The sequence below is a fragment of the Ursus arctos genome, unplaced genomic scaffold, assembly GCF_023065955.2.
Source record: "Ursus arctos isolate Adak ecotype North America unplaced genomic scaffold, UrsArc2.0 scaffold_13, whole genome shotgun sequence".
NCBI lineage: Eukaryota > Metazoa > Chordata > Mammalia > Carnivora > Ursidae > Ursus > Ursus arctos.
Window position 1 is genome coordinate 66,047,248 of NW_026622797.1, and position 23,249 is coordinate 66,070,496.

Genomic DNA, 23,249 nt, shown 5'->3' on the forward strand with positions numbered 1-23,249 from the left:
TATTTTTTAAAGGCAACATCCATTGTTACGCTTGTTTTTCTTTCAGTTAATCTAAATGGGAACATCCTTATCTGCAAGGACACAGATACCTTTTTGTGGAGCTTTCTGCAATATACAAATGTGTTGCATGGTAATGATCTTTCTGGTTAAATTAAGATGTTCTGTACTACAAAAGCCTATATGTACAAACAGCATGGGCTGGATGTAGGAAAGAACTATTCATTGGGTGTCTAAAAGCATAAGACAAATAGCACAAGATGGCATAATATTTGTGCAAACCTATTTTTTGAAACATATTTAAAATCCAACTTGTTTTATTAATTTTTTTCAATGATGCTTATTCTTAACATGCTCAAATGTCTCCCAGAGGGAAAAGTGGTCTGCAAAAAAGCTTTTGATCTTCATTTCTTTTCAAGAATCTGCAAATTAAAAGACCTGTTGGGGAGATATTTCACTCATTTGTTGGCTGAGAGGCACTTTTGTTTTCAAAGGGAAGAAAGATGTTCATTTAAATTTGGAGGAATCTCCTTAAGTTTAGGAAATAGCAATGTCTCCATATAAGTAAGAATATGTGACTTTCCAGGTATTTTTCAGTGGCTCTCTACTGTTCTCTACTGGAAATTTCAGAATACTCAATTAATAGGGCAGGAATACATGTCCTTCAAAGTATATCTGTGTTAAAAAAAAGCATCTTTGCACTTATGGCATCACCTATTGAAGGGGAGGGAATTTGTTTCCTGGGCAGAAGGCAGATGACCTGGAGAGATAAAATTGGATAGTTTTGGTGAAAACAAAGGTTTTTGGTCAGCCTGACATGGACTTGAATTCTAATTCTAACACTTCTTAATTAAGTTGAGGTTGGAGAAGTCACATAATCCCTTGGAGCCTCAGCTACATTATCTGCAAAATGGACAAAATAATAATCTCTCCTTCATAAGACTATTGTTAAACATTAAAATAAGATAATGCCTACAAATGGTAATGAACAGAACGCATAGCGCCTGGCATGCACCAAGTATCCAATAAATAACAACAATCTGTCACATCATTATTCATCCTTGAAACTTTAATCTTAGGCTATGTCTATATCAAGCTCATGATAGGAACATTTTTGGTCAAAACATTTTTGTATAGTGAGAAAGGTTTAAGGTGGGGAATCATTTACTTAGCAAGAACACCAGCATTCTCAGATGCTAGTGTATACTTTTATAGGTGAGTTCTTATAGCCAAACGTAAAATATTTGAGTTGGTCATTGCCCTAAACTCTGGAAAAGAGCTGGGGATATGTACCTTTCTACATCAGATCTAGAAAAGAGTCCTCAAGTCTTTTTTTTAATGGTTGCTCCAGAGTCTCTGAGATACCTGTGAACTACCTGTGAAATGAAAGCACTTTGTCACCAAGAGAGACAGAGACAATCTGAAAAGGTTACTGTCATGTGTGGCCAGCATGCTGGGAATATCTCAACAAATAAGGAAATCACTGATTCAGTCATTCCTCTTCCCACCAGAAGAGACATAATTTCAACACAGTTTGCTGAGCATCGACAAAGATATGATATGACAAATCTTTAGTGTCCTTGTTATTTATTCACAAAGTAAGTCAATGAACAATGCCAAACATACAGAAAACCCACTAGTGTATCTTGTTCAGATCTTATGGATTTTCCAGCATACCTAAATCATAAAGAAAGATCATAAATTCCATCATCTTTAATTGTACATATAAAAAAAAACAGGTTACTGAGAGGTTAAGTACTCCACTTGAGGTCAGAAAGTTCATTATGGGCAAAGCTGTATGAGAAGGGATGGTTCATGATAGTCCATCCAGTCCTCTTTTCATTACCCACTTACGGCTTATAAGGAAGACAAGAAGTTTGCATCTCTCCTAACTCTAAAGTACATGAGTCAAAAGGAAGATTTTCATGGGGAATTGCAAATTGGACCACTCTAGTGAAACTAGCAATTTTATCCAATGTTTACTAAAACAAATCAAGGGGCGCTTGGGTGGTTCAGTCGGTTAAGCGTCTGTCTTCACCTCAGGTCATGATCCTAGGATCCTGGGATTGAGCCCCACATCGGGTTCACTGCTCAGTTGGAAGTCTGCTTCTCCCTCTCCCTCTGCCCCTCTTTCCAGCCTGTGTTCTCTCTCTCGAATAAAAAAAAAAAAAAATCAAGTCATGCTACCCTATTAACTTTGCCTAGAATTCTCAATATACTATGAGTTAATAATAACATAAGGACTACGAAACTATTTAAGCAATGAGATAAGTCAGACCGTGCAGAATCAGTGATTAATGCACAACAGTGATTAATACAGGTAGAGGGACCTGAGTTGAATTCCACTGATGCATTCAATGTAAGCATTAACTGGTACACTACAATGTTAATAGTCCTGTTGAAAATATAAAAGTTTTCCCTTAATAAACTGATAGGCCCAGAATGAGTTTGATTTTTAACTATAAAGCTCTTATAACTCTTTGTTTAAAAAAATGATTTATTTGAGGTTTTCTACAGTTAGCCTAGTTCCTTCCTCAACTACTTTTGTGAGGTCTACACACACACACACACACACACACATATACACACACACACTCCCATTCCCCCATTCCACCCTCATTTCTGCCAGGAATTGTATACTGCACTAATTACAATAACAATTCTGCAACAAGGATGGTTATTTGTTTGTTTACAATTCCGATTTGTAGTAAAGAAAGGAGAACTCAGAAGCCTCTCTAGGTAAAGTGAAGAACTACTCAGCTACTTCTCATAGCTGGAAAGGTGTGTCTGAAAGAACCTGAAAAGAATTGAAACATCAAGCGAGAATTTCCCTGTTCTCATTCAGTCTGAAACCAATATAGTATTGGAAACCTTGCTTCACGCTTCCTTAACCCAGTACCTGCAAAGCTCACATAGCGCCCTATAATTCAAACAGAGAATGAGATGGCCTGGGGGCGTTGTGTGAACGAGTCAGGAGCCAGGCAAGGCAGACTGAATTCAAGCTTCCCTGGTACTGATGACAACCATTAGCTTCCACTATTTCTGACTTTTCTATGCTTGCTTGCTATCTAATTATGTCACATCTTGAAAATGCAGCAAGAGAAAATTTCATTTCAGCTCTAATAATAGAAATGGGTAATATTTACCACTTTAACAGATTGTGCTGTGCTGTGAATGAAGGCTGACTCTTCAGTCACATTATATAGATGAAGTTGCTTCGGCAATAGTGGAGCATATGGGAACTAGAAAACTAAGTAGACTATCGGAGTGATGTGATTTTAAGAAAGTAATTTAATCAAAATCATGGTGTTAAATGGAAATCTTATCCATAAAAAATTATATGTTGGAAAAGCAACTAAATGTCTAAGTAGGGGGCAAAAGGCAATTTTAAAATGTTATTTTAAAGTATATTAGTGGCACTGAATCCTACTCTATTGAAAAATCAGATCATTTTCCCAAAAAAAAGTTTAGATTGTAAACTTAGTAATAGCAACATGCAGCATTAGTGGAAAATAGAAGGAAATGCCAAGATGTCCTTGAGCTACAGATGAAAACAAAATGACTGAATAAACCATCTAATAAACCATAACCAATATAGGAGAGAACAAGGAACTCTTGATGAAGATTCAAATAATGATGTCTGAAGAAAAACAGTTCGTATTCTGTTTCTCCTTATTTTAATTTCACCAATCCTGCAATTTCAGGTTTCTACCATGGTCAACAATGACCATCACTGGCAAACTCCATTACTGTTCCACTAGGAAGCTACAGGTGGATACTCACCTGGAGAAAATGAGGAATGCTTTCAACACGTTGAAAACCATCCACTTTTCCCTGGATCACAGTTAAGGACAGGCAAACAAAATAACAAAATCAACTAGAGCAAAGTGTAACAGTCTTTGTTGGGGGAAGTGGGGGTGGAAATAAGTCTAAGTGTGTTTCGGTGCAGCCAATTTGCAGCAAATAAACTTCTTGTGATATCAGTAGGTCTTAAGAACTGAGAGAATATTCTCTGAGAGGAAGCAATACATTAAGTTCTGTGTTAATTAATACCCAACAAACCTTTATGGTGCCATTATATACCCTAACAGTTGGGTTGCTGGCTAGGTAGCACTTTCTTCTTTGGATCTCTGCGGTATAATAGAGCAATACCTTATTATATTGTACTTCACTTTTTTGAACTTCGCTGATATTGTGCTTTTTACAAATTGGAAGGTTTGTGGCAAACCTGCCACAAGCAAGTCTATTGGCACCATTTTTCTAGGAGTGTTTGTTCACTTCGTGTATATATATCACATTTTGGTAATGCTCACAATATTTCAAACTTTTTCACTATTATGTTTGTTATGGTTATCTGCGCTTATGATCTTCACTAACTTGTGATCTTAGTTATTATTGTCAGTGTTTTAGGGTGCCATGAACCACGCCACGTAAGAAGGCAAACTTAATCCGTAAACGTATGTATTCTAACTGCTGCACTGACTGGCCATTCCCCTGTCTCTCTCCCTCTCCTCAGGCCTCCCTATTACCTAAGTAACAACAACATTAAAATCAGGCCAGTTAATAACCCTACAATGGCCTCTAAGTGTTCAAGTGAAAAGAAGGAGTCCCATGTCTCTCACTTTAAATCAAAACTAGAAATGATTAAAGCTAACTAAGAAAGGCATTAGAAAACCAAGATAGGATAAAAGCTAAGCCTTTTGTACCATACAGCCAAGTTGTGAATGCAAAGCAAAAGTTCTTGAAGGAAATTGAAAGTGCTTCTCCAGTAAACACACAAATGAAAGAAAACAAAACAGCCTTATTGCTGACACGGAGAAAAATTTATTGCTCTGGATAACAGATCGAACCAGCCACAACATTCCCTTCCACCAAAGCCCAATCCAGAGCAAGGCCCTAAGTCTCTTCAATTCCATGGAGGCTGAGAGAGGTGAGGAAGCTGCACAAGAAAAGTTTGAAGCCAGGTCCATGAGGTTTGAGGAAAGAATAATATAAATAATTATAATTTAAAAAGTGCAAGATGAAGAAGCAGAAAGTGCTGGTGTGGAAGCTGCAACAACTTAGCGAGAAGACCTAGCCAAGATAATGAATGAAGGTGGCTACACTAAACAGATTTTCAATGTAGGTGAAAAGAAGGAAGAAAATGCTATCTAGGACTATCATAACTAGAGAGGAGAAGTCAATGCCTGGCCTCAAACCTTCAAAGAACAGGCTTACTCTCTTGTCAGGGATTAATGCAGCTGGTAATTTGAAGTTGATGCTAATACTCATTTATTATTCCAAAAATCCTAGGGGGCCCTTAAGAGTGATCTACTCCCCCCATACTCTAGAAATAGAACAACAAACCCTGGATGACAGCACATCTGGTTACAACACAGTTTCCTGAATATTTAAAACCCACTGTTGAGAGCTACTGCTCAGAAAAAAATTTTTTTTTCAAAATATTGCCCCTTGACAATGCACCAGGTCACCTAAGTGCTCTGATAGAGAATGATAACAGATTAATCTTGTTTTCTTGACTGCAAATACAATATCCATTCTGCAGCACATGGATAAAGAGTAATCCTGATCTCAAGTCTTACAATTTGAGAATGGATAGTGATTCCTCTGATGGATTCGGGCAAAGTCAAGTGAAAACCTTCTGGAAAGAATCAACCATTCTAGATGCCACTAAGAACATTCATGATTCATGGGAAGGTCAAAGTATCAACATGAACAGGAGTTTGAAAGAAGTTCATTCCAACCCTCATGGATGACTTTGAAGCATTCAAGACTTCAGTGGAGTAACTGCAGATGTGGTAGAAATAGCAAGAGAACTTGAATTAGACCTGGAGCCTGAAGATGTGACTGAATTACTTCAGTCTCATGATAAAACTTGAAAGGATGAGGAATTGCTTTTTATGGAAGAGCAAAGTAAGTAGTTTTTTGAGATGGAATCTACTCCCAGGGAAGATGCTATGAAGATTGTTGAAATGACATCAAAGGATTTAGAATATTACATAAATTTCATTGATAAAGCAGTGTCAGGGTTTGAGAGGTTGACTTTGATTTGAAATATGTTCTACTGTGGATAAAATACTGTCAAACAGCATCACATGCTACAGAGAATTGATTCATGAAAATAAGAGTCAATCAATGTGGCAAACTTTACTGTTGTCTTATCTTAGGAAATTGCCACATCCACCTCAACCTTCAGCAACCACGACCCTGACTGGCTAGACTTTTCACCAGCAAAAGATAACGGATGACTCACTGAAAGCTCAGATGATGGTTAGCATTTTTTAGCAACAAAGTATTCTTTAATTAAAGTATGTACATTTTTTAGACGTAATACCATTGCACACTTAAAAGACTACAATATAGTGTAAATATAATTTTATATGCACTGGGAAGTCAAAAAATTCATTTGACGTGCTTCATTGCCATATTCACTTTATTGCAGTACTCTGGAACCAAACTCGTAATATCTCCAAGTTATGTCTGTATAGTGAGCAATAAAACTGTGCCTCATTATGAAATCTTAGGAGTGTTGCCACCATGATACCAAGAGGCATTTCAGGAGAAAATTTATAAATGTCTTAATCAAAATTTGTGAATGTATACATAATTTTGAAAAAATTATGTTATCTTGCATATTTTTTATTGTAGCATAGCTCACACACAATGTTACATTAGTTTCAGTGTACAACATAGTGATTTGACAACTCTGTTATGCTATGCTCACAAGTATAGCTACCATCTGTTACCATACAACACCATCACAACCATTGACTATGTCCCCTATGCTATACCTTTCATCCTCATGACTTATTCATTCTGTAAATGGAGATTGTATATCCCTCTCGGTTCACCTATTTTACCATTTTTTCACCAGTTTTTTTCCCTGTATTTATGGGTCTGTTTTGGCTTTTTATTTATCTATTTGTTCATTCATTTTGTTAGTTTCCACATATAAGTAAAATCATATGGTAATTGTCTTTCTCTGACTTATTTCACTTAGCATAATAACTCTCGGTCCATCCACATTGTCAAAAATGGCAAATGGCAAGATCTCATTCTTTTTTATGTCTGAGTAATATTCCAGTGTGGTGTGTGTGGGTGTGTGTATGCGTATATATACATATATAGATAGATAGATATGAAATTCCAGCTTTTTCTTCTTTCTCAAGATTGCTTTGGTTAGGGGCCCCTGGGTGGCTCAGTTGTTAAGCGTCTGCCTTCAGCTCAGGGCATGATCCCAGAGTTCTGGGATCGAGCCCTGCATCAGACTCCCTGCTCCACTGGGAGCCTGCTTCTTCCCCTCCCACTCCCCCTGCTTGTGTTCCCTCTCTCGCTGGCTGTCTCTCTCTCTGTCAAATAAATAATAAAATCTTTTTTAAAAAAAAGATTGCTTTGGTTATCTACATTCCTTTATGGTTCCATACAAATTTGAGATTATTTGTTCCAGTTCTGTAAAAAAAAAACTATTGTATTTTGACAGGGATTACATTGCAGATAGATAGATAGATAGATAGATAGATAGATAGATAGATGGAATATATATATATATATATATATATATATATATATATATATATATATATATATATATATCTCACATATTCTTTATCCATTCATTATCCATTCATCTACTGATAGATGTTAAAGTTGTTTCTAATGTTGGCCATTGCAAATAATGCTGCAATAAACATATGGATGCATATATCTTTTTGAATTAGTGTCTTTATTTTCTTTGTGTAAATACTATGCCATATGGTATTGCTATTTTTAATTTTTTGAGGAAACTCCATACTGTTTTGCACAGTGCCTATACCAATATATATTTCCCCCAAAAGTGCACAAGGGCTCCTTTTGCTCCACAGCCTTGTCAACACTTCTTATCGCTTGTCTTTTCGATAGTAGTCATTCTGACAGATGTAAAGTGATATCTCCTTGTGGTTTTAATTATCATTTCCCTGATAATTAGTGATTTTCAGCATCTTTTTATAGGTCTGTTAGCCATCTGTATATTTTCTTTGAAAAAAATGTTTATTCAGATAATCTGCCTATTTTTAATCAGGATTATTTGTTTTGGTGTCAAGTTGTGTAAGTTCTTTATAGATTTGAATATTAACTCCTTATCATATATATCATTTACAGATATCTTCTCCCATTTGGTAGGTTGCCTTTTCATTTTGCTGATGGTTTCCTTCCATGTGCAAAAGCTTTTTATTTTGGTGTAGTCCTGATAGTTTATTTTTGCTTTTGTTTTCCTTGCCTGATGAGACATATCTAGAAAAATGTTGCTAAGGCCAATGTCCAAAAATTACTTGCCTATGTTTTCTTCTAGGAGTTTTGTTGTTTCAGGTCTCACATGTAGATCTTTAATCCATTTTGAGTTTATTTTTGTGCATGGTGTCAGAAAGTGGTCCAGTTTCATCCTTTTACATGTTGTTGTCCAGTTTTCCCAGCACCATTTATTGAAGGGACTCTCTTTTCCCCATTGTACACTCTTGTCTTTGTTGTAGATTAATTGACCATATAAGTGTGGGTTTATTTCTAGGTTCTCTATTCTGTTCCATCAATCTATATGTCTATTTTTGTGCCAAAAACATACAGTTTTGTTACTATAGTTCTGCAATTGTGTAATTTTAGCTTTGTTCTTCTTTCTCAAGTTTGCTTTGGTTATCCATGTTTTTTATGGTTCCATACAAATTTTAGATTGTTTGTTCCAGTTCTGTAAAAAATACTATTGTATTTTGACAGGGATTGCATTGCAGCTTTAGATTGTTTTGAGTAGTATGGATATATTTTTTTAATTTTTTATTTAAATTCAACTTAGTTAACATCTAGTGTATTATTAGTTTCAGAGGTAGAATTTAGTGATTCAATAGTTTCATATAATACCCAGTGCTCATTACATCAAGTGCCCTCCTTAATGCCCAGTACAAAATTACTCCCTCCCCTCCCTTTCATCCACCCTCAATTTGTTCTCTATAGTTAAGAATCTTTTATGTTTTGCCTCCCTTTCTGTTTTCATCTTATTTAATTTTTCTTTCCCTTCCCCTATGTTCATCTATTTTGTTTCTTAAACTCCACATATGAGTGAAATCATATGGTATTTGTCTTTCTCTGACTGACTTATTTTGCTTGGCATCATACCCTCTAGTTCCATCCATGTCATTACAAATGGCAAGATTTCATTCTTTTGGATGGCTGAGTAATAAAACTAAACCTTCCAACCCATGAGCATGATATATCTTAACATTTGTGTCATCCTTAACCTTTCATCAAAGTTTTATGGTTTTCAGAGTACAAATCTTTTATCTCCTTAGTTAAATTTATTCCTAGTTTTTTTTATTTTCAGTGTAATTGTAAATGTTGAGAATTGTTTTCTTAATTTCTCTGCTATTTTATTATTACTGTATAGAAACAACAAATTTCTGTGTATTAATTTTGTATTTACAAATTTACTGAATTCATTTTTTACTTCTAATAGTTTTTTTGGTAGAGTCTTTCACTTTTCTATATACACCATCTGCAAATGCAGTATGACATCATCTGCAAATGCAGTATGACATCATCTGCAAATAGCAACAGTTTTCTTCTTCCTTCCTAATTCATATACTTTTTGAATGTATTATTTTATTTTTCTTTCCTAATTGCTAAAGCTAGGATGTCCAATACTATGTTGAATAAAAGTGTTAAGAGTGGATATTCTTGTGAAAGCTCTCAGTTTTTCACCAGTGACTATGACGCTAGCTGTGAATTTGTCATAGATGGCCTTTCTTATGTTGAGGTATGTTCCCACTAAACCAACATTATTTTTATCATGAACACATGTTGAATTTTGTCAATGGTTTCTCTGTATCTATTAAGATGATCGTGGCATTTTTATCCTTCATTCTGTTAATGTGGTGTATCACATTGATTGATTTGCAAATATTGAACCATCCTTGTATCCCTGGAATAAACCCCACCTGATCGTGGTGAATGATCCTTTTAATGTATTGTTGAATGCAGTTTGTTAACATTTTGTTAAGGATTTTTGCATCTATATTTGTCAGGGATGTTGGCCTGTGCTTTACTTTTCTTGTAGTGTCTTGGCTGGTTTGGGTATCAGGGTTATGCTGGCCTTGTAGAATATGTTTGGAAGCTTTCTCTTCTACTTTTTGGAATAGTTTGAGGAAAGTAGATTTTTTTTTAAAGATTTTATTTATTTATTTATTTGACAGAGAGAGAGAGACAGCCAGCGAGAGAGGGAACACAAGCAGGGGGAGTGGGAGAAGAAGCAGGCTCCCAGCGGAGCAGGGAGTCTGATGTGGGGCTCAATCCTAGAACTCTGGGATCATGCCCTGAGCTGAAGGCAGATGCTTAACGACTGAGCCACCCAGGTGCCCCAGGAAAGTAAATATTAATGTTTGGTAGAATTCACCAGTGAATCCATCTGGTTGGGAGTTTTTTGATTACCAATTCAATTTCATTACTAATAAATAAGCTCTTCAGATTTTCTATTTCTTCCTAATTCTGTTTTAAAAGATTTCATGCTTCTGGGGTGCCTGGGTGGCACAGCGGTTAAGCGTCTGCCTTCAGCTCAGGGCGTGATCCCGGCGTTGTGGGATCGAGCCCCACATCAGGCTCCTCCGCTGTGAGCCTGCTTCTTCCTCTCCCACTCCCCCTGCTTGTGTTCCCTCTCTCACTGGCTGTCTCTATCTCTGTCAAATAAATAAATAAAAATCTTTAAAAATAAAATAAAATAAAATAAAATAAAAGATTTCATGTTTCTATAAATTTATCCATTTCTTCTAGATTGTCCAATTTGTTGGCATATAATTTTTGGTAGTTACTCTCTTATACTCATTTGTATTTCTGTGGTGCTGATTGTTAGTTCTCTTCTCCTCTTTCATTTCTGATTTTATTTATTTGGATCCTCTCTCTTTTTTTTCTTCATGAGTCAAGCTAAAGGTTTATCAATTTAGTTGATCTTTTCAAAGAGCCATCTCTTGGTTTTATTGAATTGTTTTACTGTTCTTTTTTTAGTCTCTATTTCATGTATTTCCACTCTGATCTTTATTATTTCCTTACTTCTACTTTTTCTTCCTTGTCTAGTTCCCTTAGGTGTAAGTTTAGATTGTTTATTTGAAATTTTATTGTTTCTTGAGGTAGGCCTGTATCACTATAAATTCCCCTCTTAGAAATGCTTTCACTGCATCTACGAGATTTTTGGACCATTGTGTTTTCATTTTCATTTGTTTCCATGTATGTTTTTTAATTTCCTCTTTGATTTCTTCATTGACTTACTATTGTTTAGTAACATGTTATTTAGCCTCCCTGTGTTTGAGTTTTTTCTAATTTTTTTCTTATGACTGATTTTTTTAGTTTCATACCATGGTTGGAAATGATGCTTGATATGATCTCAATCTTCTTAAAATTATTGAGACTTGTTTTGTGACCTAATATGTGATTGCAAGACTATTCCATGTGCACTTGAAAAGAATGTGTTGAGTTGTGTTGTGTTTGGAAGGAATATTCTGCATACATCTGTTAAGTCCATCTGGTATAATGTGCCATCCAATGACACTGTTTCCTTATTAATTGTCTGCCTGGATGATCCATCCATCGGTGTAAAGAGTTAAAGTCCCCTAATATTATTGTATTACTGTCAATTTCTCCCTTTATGTCTGTTAATATTTTTTTATGTATCTAGGTGCTTTGATGTTGGATGCATAGATATTTACCATTGCTATATCCTCTTGTTGGATTGATCCCTCTATCATTATGAAATGCCCTTGTTTCTTGTTACAGTCTTTGTTTTAAAGTCTATTTTGTTTGAACAGAATAGAGAACCTAGAAATGGACTCACAACTATTTGTTCAACTAATCTTCAGCAAAGCAGGAAAGAATTTCCAGTGGAAAAAAGATGGTCTCTTCAACAAATGATGTTGGGAAAACTAGACAGCCATATGCAGAAGAATGAAACTGGACCACTTTCTTACACCATACACACACAAACACACACAAAAATTCAACATGGATGAAAGACCTAAATGTAAGACAGGAAACCATAAAAATCCCTGAGGAGAATACAGGCAGCAACCTCTTTGACAACAGCCATAGCAACTTCTTACTAGACATGTCTCTGGAGGTAAGGTAAACAAAAGCAAAAATGAACTATTGGGACTTCATCAAGATAAAAATCTTCTGCACAGCAAAGGAAATAATCAACAAAACTAAAAGCCAACCTACAGAATTGGAGAAGATATTTGCAAATGACATATTGGATAAAGGGCTAGTATCCAAAATCTATAAGAACTTATCAAATTCAACACCCCCAAAATAAATAATCCAGTTAAGAAATGACCAGAAGACATGAGCAGACATTTCTCCTAAAAAGACATACAAATGGCTAACAGACACATGAAAAAATGCTCAACATCACTCATCATCAGGGAAATACAAATCAAAACCACAATGAGATGCCACCTCACATCTGTCAGAATGGATAAAATTAACAACTCAGGAAACAACAGATGTTGGTGAGGATGCAGAGAAGAGGAGGCCTCTTATACTGTGGTGGGAATGCAAGCTGGTACAGCCACTCTGGAAAACAGTATGGAGGTTCCTCAAAGAGTTTAAAATAGAACTACCCTGTGATCCGGCAATTGCACTCTTAGGTACTTATCCAAAGGATACAAAAATACTGTTTCAAAGGAGCACATGCACTCCAATGCTTATAGCCGCACTATTAACAATAGCCAAATTATGAAATTATGGAGAGCCCACATGCCCATCAATGGATGAAGGGATAACGAAGATGTGGTATATATTATATATATAGGAAGGAAAAGTAAAATAAGATAAAAACAGAGAGGGAGGCAAACCATAAGAGACTCTCAACTACAGAGAACAAACTGAGGGTGGATGGAGGGGAGGTGGGTAGGGGGATGGGTTAAATGGGTGATGGGCATTAAGGAGGGCACTCATTGTGATGAGCACTAGGTGTTACATGTAAGTGATTCATCATACATGTAACCTGAAACCAATACTACTCTATATGTTAACTAACTTGAATTTAAATAAAATCTTGGATAAGTAAATGAACAAACAAACAAATAAATAAATAATAAAGTCAATTTTGTTTGACAAAAGTGTTGCTACCTTGCCTTTTTTTTCCTCTTCCATTTTCATGGAATGTATTTTTCCATCTCTTCAGCTTCAGTACATTGATCCATTCTTCTGTATCCTCTAATCTACTGTTGATTCCCTCTAGTATATTTTTAATTTTAGTTATTGTATCCTTCAACTCTGATTGATTCTTTTTATATTTTCTATCTCTTTGCTGAAGTTCTCATTGAGTTCATCCATTCTTCTCTTCAGTCCAGTGAGCATCTTTATAACCATTACTTTAAACTCTTTATCAGACAGAATGATTAGCTCTGTTTCGTTTAATTCTTTTACTGAGGTTTTGTCTTGTTCTTTTGTTTGGAGCATATTCTCCTGTCTCATTTTGCTTGACTTTCTGTGTTTGTTTCTATAAATCAGGTGGATCAGCTATTTCTCCTAAACTTGAAGGAATGGTCTCATGTATGTTCATCCCCTGTGTAGACTGTGTGCCTGTGACTTTGTCTGACTGGCTGGAGGTGTGGCTGGCATAGGCTGGGGATTCCAGAGCACTCCATGCTGGAGCTGCCCGGTAAGATGGCTGGAACTGAAATGGGCACAAGCCAGGGCGGTCCTAGGGCTCTCCACACAGGGCACCCACCCTGGCAAAACAGCTGAAGCTGAAGTGGGTGCAAGTCAGGGTGTCTCAGGGTGCTCCACACAGGGATACCCTGGCAGGCAGCTAGAGCCAAGGCAAGTGGGCAAGAGGGTATGCGAAGCTCCATGCAGGGAGTCATTTGGAGCCAAAGTGGTATGGACCTGGAGGCACAAAGAACCCTGTATCACCTTGACATGTTGGCTGGACCTGTGGCGAGTGCTCACCAGGGGTGTCCCAGTGTGTTCTGCACTGAGGCCACCTCAGTGGGAATCAAGTGTGGAAACACAAACCAACTTTCCATCAAGTATGGAAACACAAACCAACATACTCACTACCCCCATTAACCTGGAGAGAGTTCCAGCAGTTCCCCTGCCATTTGGCAGAGTTCTAAGCCTAGAGCCTTTATATGCATTCTAGTTGCTCTCTTAAACTGTGGGGTTTTTTTTTTCTGTGCCCCAAGGATGATAAATCTCACAGTCCCTCAGTAACATCCCTCCCCATTGCAGTTTGCAGCATTGGGTGTAGAGATTCCCTTTGTTACCCTGTTTCTATCTCTTTTGCCATTCTCTATGTGGCCTCCCTCTCTTTCGTTGTGCAGAAGCTATTCAGTCAGCCCTCAGTTCTTCAGAAGGAACTGCTCTATAAATAGATATAGATTTGGTATATAAGTAGAAGAGATGAGTTCAAGATTTTCCCACATTGCCATTTAGGACACTCTCCTATCCTGCATATTTTAAATGCACCATACTTGGAATTTAAATACGAAATTGTCTAGGTATCACATACTGCCAAATATGCCTTAAATAGACAAGAACTATGCTATTTATAACCTACAAAACACCATGAAAAACCTCATTTTCCTAAGTATAAAGTGTAGAAGCTAGGATGAGAGAGTTTCACTTGATTTATGAGCTTTAATAAGGCACTCCAAACCAAGAATTTGTGAGTCACTGCATCATTTTTTTATTCTTTTAGGGGATAAAAAAACAAAATATTTAAAGAACATGGAATTTTGCCCTACTGTGAATATCAGATCTTTTCTAGGAACAAACCGTTTTCCAGGAGTAGAAGATATTTCAAAGGTTTTAATTGAATGCCTAGGAGGAGTAGGGAAGAAGCAACACTCTATAATGGAAAAAGAGATGTGGTGAAGAAAGAAAGGTGGAGAGAATACAGATTAAATGCTCTGTTTGATCATTTTGCCCATAATTTTGGTTTGATGTAGCAGCCATGAGAATTCATGATGCAGACATCCTATTAGTGAAATTGATCCAGGGCTTCAACTACTATTCTATGAGATCCTTCTAAGCCTTTGCCCCATGGCTGTACCTCCTCATGTGCAGCAGGACTACTCAGGCAGATAAGTTCCGGTTCCTGGGAGGTATAAGACTCCTTTATAATTTAATTTGGGCTCAAGGCCTTGATGAACCTTCCTCAGACTGCACAGTGGGCTAGGATGCTTCTGCCAACCTTTTTGCTCTCTTTCACTCAAAGTCAGGTTTGCCTCGTGATCTAATGATTCTCTTGGCCTTTTCCAACACCCTCTCTTATTTCCTTCCTTTCATAGCCATCTCCCCTAATAAAATTCTTGGATGTTAAATTCCACCTTGATCTCTGCCAGAAAAAAAGTGCATAATGATCTTAAAGGCTGAAAGGATTTCTGTTCTTCCTATAAGTCCTATTTTACCTCATATACACATCCTCCAGAGGCTCTCTCCATTTTTCTCCAGAAAAACTGCATGGACTTTTAAAAATTTATCATGGTGAATTTCACCTCCTTGTGAACTACTCAGACCTACTTGGAAGACAATTTTTGAGAACACTTTGAAAAAATGTTTTAACCAGAATGAGGCAGTTCATGCAGATAGATAGTTTATGCAGTCAAATAAGTACTCATCAAATGTTGGAAGCCAGGTCTTGGTTTGGGGTTCTTTATTTTTAATATTTTAAAGCATATAAATCAAGTGAAACTCTCTTTTTCACCCTAGCTTCCACACTTTACACTTAGAAAAATAAGGTTTTTCATGGTGTTCTGTAGGTTATAAATAGCGTAGGCCTTGTCTATTTAAGGCATATTTGGCAGTATGTGATATCTAGACAATTTGGCATTAAATTTCAACTATGGTGCATTTAAAATATGCAAGATGACATAAGCCATAAGCTGGGCTTCTAAACGTTGGCTTTTTTATGACTGATATTTAAAATAATGTATCAAGAGGTTAATACCCCATTGAAATTGTCTCTGTATCTTTTTTACACACAATTGGTTTGACTGTTATGACTGTCAAAATAAATTAGAAAAGAATTGAGCCAATGGTGCCTTTAGACACAGCTTTAAAAATCTCTACAATAGATGAAAAATGAAAAGGTTAAACTAGAAAACTTCTAAGGTTTCTTTAACTTTGATAACATAGTATTCTTTAATTCTGTGGTTTAATGCAGTCAGGTATCTTTAGATTTCTCCCTCCCTGACCACAAGTTCCTTTAACATTATGTTCCTTTACATAAGTTTAGAGAATTTCCCTCTCTAAATATTTTCAGCAACCATGACAATTCCAGGTCTAATATGTGGGCACTGATGGGCCACTTCTGTAACTAGCATCAATCAGATGATCAAGAACCATAGCGCTGTCTCTGAAAAGGCACAAATCTCTCTTGCTTTTATTCTCCCTTCTGTTGCTGCTTTAGGGGAATAATGATGGACAAATTACTCTAAAAACATCCAACTTTAGCATTTTGGCATAATCTAAAAGCAATCCAACACAACCTTCCCTAAAAGATCATACTTTCTACAACCAAAAGTTACTTGCAGAAAATGTCTTCTGAAGGATTCTAAACCACTGAACAGAGACAATTAGCCATGCTTAGCCATCAAAACCACAAATGCACAACTAAATTCAAACTTGAACTTGAATGATGAGTAAAGAACCATGATTTGAGTAGGAGAGGCCAACTCCCTCCCTTTTCTAATCAAAAATAAAGGAGAACCAATTAGATATTTGCTGTTATTACTCAAAGAAACTATGAATAATATCATTAATATTCTTGTTATCTAGTGTGCCTGTATTTTATATTTTAGTATCATTTAAATTATACATATATATTTATATGCATAAATACATGAACACATGCATATGCATATATAAGCTTTGACACATCTACTCTCTAACTGTGGTTCTTCCTGTCTTGTATTTAAGTCTCATAATCAAAAAATAAAACTTTAGGAAATTCCTACCATGAGAATTTTGTAAACCTAACCCTTACAGATGAAACAGGATTTCTGAATTGTGTACACCTATAAATGCAGAAAAAGATTTTTTTTCTTCTTTTCAAAGTCCTCAAATTCTATTCAAGGTTAGTTTTTTCAACCCTATACACATAGTTGTTTCATAAAAATTGAAATAAAACAAACCACTGCTTACTATTCTCTCAATAAAAATTGCAACTTAAAAAATAATTCAATTAAATTTGATAGCAAGATGTTAATAGCTCTAATGTTCTATAATATGTAACATTTTTTGAGTTTTTCCAAGATGGAGAAGGAGTAGGAGACTTTAGTTTTGTCTGGTCCCAGGAATTCAGCTAGATAGCTATCAAACTATCCTGAATACCTGCATACTCAACCGGAGATCTAAGAAAAGAGCTGCAATTCTACAAATAGAAAAGCAACCACTTTTTGCAAGGTAGGAGGTGCAGAGTAGTGAATCCAAGGCATTATATAGGAAAATAAACTACGAGGGTGGGGAGAAGCCTCCCTAAGCTGGCTACGTGAAAGTGATATAGCAGCAGAGTATAAAATCAGAACTTTTAGAAGCTTGCTCTGGTGAGGGCTGTCCCTGCCTGAAAGGCACTCAGGTGGTGAAGCGGAGTGGAATCCTAGGTGGAGACAGTGAGGTCTCAGGCTCTCCAGGATCACAGAAAGAACAGGGTTGTCTGAGTGTGGCACGGTTCCTGGGCATCAGAGCTGGAAAGCCGACTGCAATTTAGGGAGCCCAGGAGTGGGCTTTCAGCTCCATGTTGCCATAAAATGGGAACTGAGGCCTGGTCTAGCAACTGTTCCCCAGGCAGGGGCCCAGCAAGCTGCAGAACCAAATAGAAACCAAAAGAATAGAAGAGATCAACAAAACTAGGAGCTGGTTCTTTGAAAGAATTAATAAGATTGATACATTCCTGGCTAGACTTATCAAAAAGAAAATAGAAGGGACCCAAATAAATAAAATCATGAATGAAAGAGGAGAGATCACAACCAACACCAAAGAAATACAAACAATTATAAGACCTAACAAATCAGGCAACCTGGAAGAAACGCATTCTTAGATGTATTCCTAGAAATGTATAAACTACCAAAAAACAGGAAGAAATAGAAAACCTGAACAGACCCATAACCAGCAAGGAAATTGAAGCAGTAATCAAAAACCTCCCAAGGGGAGATTGGCCAGGGCTGGATAGCTTCCCAGGGGAATTCTACCAAACGTTTAAAGAAGAACTAATATTTATCTTCTGGAGCTGTTTCAAAAAATAGGAATGGAAGGAAAACTTCCTAATTCTTTCTATGTGGCCAGCATTACTTTGATCCTAAAACCAGACAAAGACCCCACCAAAAAGGAGAATTACAGACCAATATCCCTGATGAACAGGGATGCAAAAATTTTCACCAAGACACTAGCCAATAGGATCCAACAGTACATGAAAAGGATTATTCACCATGACCAAATGGGATTTATTCCTGGACTGCAAGGGTGTTTTAACATCTGCAAATCAACGTGATGAAGAAAGGACAAGAACCATATGATCCTCTCAACAGATGCGGAAAAAGCAGTTGACAAAGTACAGCATCCTTTCTTGATTAAAACTCCTCAAGATATAGGGACGAAAGGAACATATCTCAACATCATAAAAGACATATATGAAAAGCCCACAGCAAATAGCATTCTCAATGGGGACAAACTGAGAGCTTTTTCCCTAAGGTCAGGAACATGACAGGGATGTCCACTCTCACCTCTGTTGTTCAACATAGTATTAGAAGTCCTAGTCTTAACAAACAGACAACAAAAAGAAATAAAAGGCATCCAAAATGGCAAAGAAGAAGTCAGACTCACTCTTCACGGATGAGACTCCACCCCAAAATTGCTAGAACTCATACAGTAATTCAGCAAAGGGGCAGGATATAAAATCAATGAATAGAAATCAGTTACATTTCTATACACTAACAATGGAACAGAAGAAAGAGAAATTAAAGAGTTGATCCCATTTACAATTGCACCAAAACCCATAAGATACCTAGGAATAAACCCAACCAAAGAGGAGAAGGATCTATACTTAGAAAACTTCAGAACACTCATGAAAGAAATTGAGGAAGACATGAAGAAATGGAAAAACATTCTATGCTCATAGATTGAAAGAACAAATATTGTTAAAATATCTATGCTACCTAGAGCAATTTATAGATTCAATGCAATCCCTATCAAAATGCCATCAAGTTTTTTCACAGAGCTGGAACAAACAATCCTAAAATTTTTATGGAACCAGAAAAGACCCCAAATAGCCAAAGGAAGGTTAAAAAAGAAAGCCAAAGCTGGTGGCCTCACAATGCCAGACTTCAAGCTCTATTACAAAGCTGTAATCGTCAAGAGAGTATGGTACTGACACAAAAACAGACACATAGATCAATGGAACAGAATAGAGAACCCAGAAACGGACCCTCAATTCTATGGTCACCTAATCTTCAACAAAGCAGGAACAAATATCCAATGGAAAAAAGACAGTCTCTTCAACAAATGGTGTTGGAGAAATTGGACAGCCACATGCAGAAGAATGAAACTAGACCATTTTCTTATACCATACACAAAAATAGACTCAAACTGGATGAAAGACCTAAATGTGAGACAGGAATCCATCAAAATCCTGGAGGAGGATACAGGCAGCAACCTCTGTGACCTCAGCCACAGTAACTTCTTGTTAGACGTGTCTCCAAAGGCAAGAGAAACAAAGGCAAAAATGAACTATTGAGAATTCATCTAGATAAAAAGCTTTTGCACAGCAAAGGAACAGTTGACAAAACCAAAAGACAACTGACAGAATCAAAGAAGATATTTGCAAATGTCTTATCAGATAAAAGGCTAGTATCCAAAAATCTATAAAGAACTTATTAAACTCAACACCCAAAGAATAAATAATCCAATGAAGAACTGGGCAGAAGACATGGACAGACATTTCTCCAAAGAAAACATCCAAATGGTCAACATGAAAACGTGCTCAACATCACTTGGCATCAGGGAAATACAAATCAAAACCGCAATGAGATACCACCTCACAACGGTCAGAATGGCTAAAATGAACAAGTCACAAAACAACAGATGTTGGTGAGGATGCGGAGAAAGGGGAACCCTCTTACACTGTTGGTGGGAATGCAAGCTGATACAGCCATTCCGGAAAACAGTGTGGAGGTTCCTCAGGGAGTTGAAAATAGAGCTATCCTATAACCCAGCAATTGCACTACTGGGTATTTACCCTAAAGATACAAATATAGTGATCTGAAGGGGCACCTGCACCCCAATGTTTATAGCAGGAATGTCCACAGTACCCAAACTGTGGAAGGGGCGCAGATGTCCGTTGACAAATGAATGGATAAAGAAGATGTGTACACACACACACACACACTGGAATACTACTCAGCCATAAAAAAACCCTGAAATCTTGCCATTTGCAACAATGTGGATGGAACTAGAGGGTATTATGTTAAGCAAAACAAGTCAATCAGAGAAAGACAATTATCATATGATCTCACTCATATGTGGAATTTAAGAAACAAAACAGAGGATCATAGAGGAAGAGAGGGAAAAATACAACAAGATAGAGGAGGAAGATGAGGAAGATATGCAATGGGTCAAAATAAGGAATAGGTAAACACCTTAACTATATTTAGTTTTATTTTTACAATTGCCTTCACTTAAATAAATATGTTAGTTTTAACTATGAAGTATTTCAAACATATAGAAAAGTACAGATGATAATACAGTTGACCCTTGGAACTTGGTTAAGAGTACAAACTCCTGCACAGTCAAAAATCACGTATACTTTTGACTTCCCCAAAAGTAACTACTTTAGCCTACTCTTGACCAGAAACCTTACTGATAACATAAATAGTTGATTAACACATATTTTGCATGTTATATATTTTAAACACTGTATTCTTACAATAAAGTAAGCTAGAAAAAAGAAAATGTTATTAAGAAAATCATAAAGAAGGGGGCGCCTGGGTAGCGCAGTCGTTAAGCGTCTGCCTTCGGCCCAGGGCGTGATCCTGGCGTTCTGGGATCAAGTCCCACATCGGGCTCCTCGGCTGGGAGCCTGCTTCTTCCTCTCCCTCTCCCCTGCTGTGTTCCCTCTCTCGCTGGCTGTCTCTCTGTCACATAAATAAATAAAATCTTTAAAAAAAAAAAAAAGAAAATCATAAAGAAGAGAAAATACACACATACAGTGCTATACTATATTTATTGAAAAAATCTTCATAAAGGTGGACCCACATACTTCAAAACTGCTGTTCAAGGGTATAACAAAACACAAAGCACCCTTCCCCCCAATTTAACAAATGTTGATATTTGGAAATATCTGAAATTTTTTATTTTTATTTTTTTAAATTTCTTTGACAGAGAGCGCAAGCATAAGCAGGGGGAGTGGCAGAGGGAGAGGAAGAAGGAGGCTCCCCACCAAGAAGGGAGCCCGATGCAGGGGTCAATTCCAGGACCCCAGGATCATGACCTGAGCCGAAGGCAGACACTTAACCAACTGAGCCATCCAGGCACCCCAATATTTGGCAATATTTGCTTCAGATATTTACAAAATAAAATGTAGCAGATACAAATAAATAAAGACACAAATAGGTGTTAGAGATACCATTCCTTACCCCACTAGAAGAATCACAGATGCTGACATCTACCCTTCCAGTCCATTTTTAAAAATTTTTAGTGTTTATTAAATTCTGTTTAATTTATTCATTTCCTTATTCTTGAACAATTATGTTGCTTCCAAGTTTTGCTAATACAGCAAGGCTGCACTGACAGTTTTGAAAATGCCTTTTCATTTGAGAGCTCAACCACAATACGTAACTTAAAGGTAGAATTGCTATCTTGTAGTATATACACATTTTCAAGTCCATAAACCTTATTAAAGTACTCTCCAAAGTAGATGTACCAGACACAGCCATTGCAGTACATTGAGCTCCATAATGATAGCACTGGGGCAAATGAGAGCCAGACAGACACTGATCGACTCTGTGCCTCACTGAGGAAAACAATTAAACATGGCCAGAGGAGATCTGAAGAAGCCAAGAAGCAAAATGTCATCATGTGCATTCTTTGTGCAAACTTGCTGAGAGGAGAACAAGAAGAAGCACCCAGATGCTTCAGTCAACTTCTCAGTTTTCTAAGAAGTGCTCAGAGAGGTAGAAGACTATGTCTGCAAAGAAAAAGGAAAATTTGAAGACATGGCAAAGGTGGACAAGAAGAGAAAGAGAACGAGAAAACATATCCCCCATAAAGGGGAAACAAAAAAAATTGTTCAAGGATCCCAGTGCATTGGAGGCCTCCTTCAGCCTTTTTTTTTTTTTTTTTTTTTTTTGTGCTAAATATCACCCAAAAATCAGAGAACATCCTGGCCTATCCATTGGTGACATTGCAAAGAAATTGGGAGAGATGTGGAATAACACTGCTGCAGATGGCAAGCAGCCTTATGAAAAGAAGGCTGCCAAGCTGAAGGAAAAATATGAAAAGGATATTGTTGCATATCAAGCTAAAGGAAAGCCTGATGTGGCAAAAAAGGGAGTTGTAAAGGCTTAAAAACGCAAGAAAAAGAAGGAAGAGGAGGAAGACAAGGAAGATGAAGAAGATGATAATGAATAAGTTGGTTCTAGCAGTTTTTTCCTTCTCTATAAAGCATTTAACCCCCTTACGCAACTCACTACTTAAAAAAAAAAATCAAAATGTAAAAACAAAATGAAACAAAAACAAAGTAGCTGCACCAATGTATTCTAAGACCAGCAGTGTTTGAAAGTTCTTATGTTCTGATATTATTGCCAAAATATCATATGGTTAGAGCTTTTAAGTTTTAGCAATCTACTTTTTATGAAATATCGTCCCATTTCCTTTTAAGTTTCACAACCTCTAATAATCAGCAAGAATTTGCAACTTTTTATATATTTATTGGTCTTAAAATTTTCTTCTGTTAATTGATTCTCCATATCCTTTGTCACTCTCTACTGAAATATTTCCCTTTTATTGCTTTGAGGGTTTTATTTACTGTGTATTTTGCTTATTAATCCTTTATTGGTTTGCTTGGATTACAAATATTTTCACACCTTTTTTATTTTATGGCCTTTTTTTGTGCAGATCTTTATTTTAAATAGCTAAAGTTATCAATCTTATTAAGCTCCGTGCTTCTTGAGTCTTGTTGGAAGAGCACTTTTCCTACCTTCCAACATCATGGTTATTTTGTTACTTTTTTTACATTTTTCAAT

At 36.7% G+C, this 23,249-nt stretch overlaps 1 pseudogene; it reads left to right on the plus strand.

The window, feature by feature from the left end:
* The first annotated feature begins 22,037 nt into the window (after nucleotides 1-22,037).
* On the plus strand, nucleotides 22,038-22,635 carry LOC113264670 (high mobility group protein B1-like; annotated as a pseudogene).
* Nucleotides 22,636-23,249: the final 614 nt, after the last annotated feature.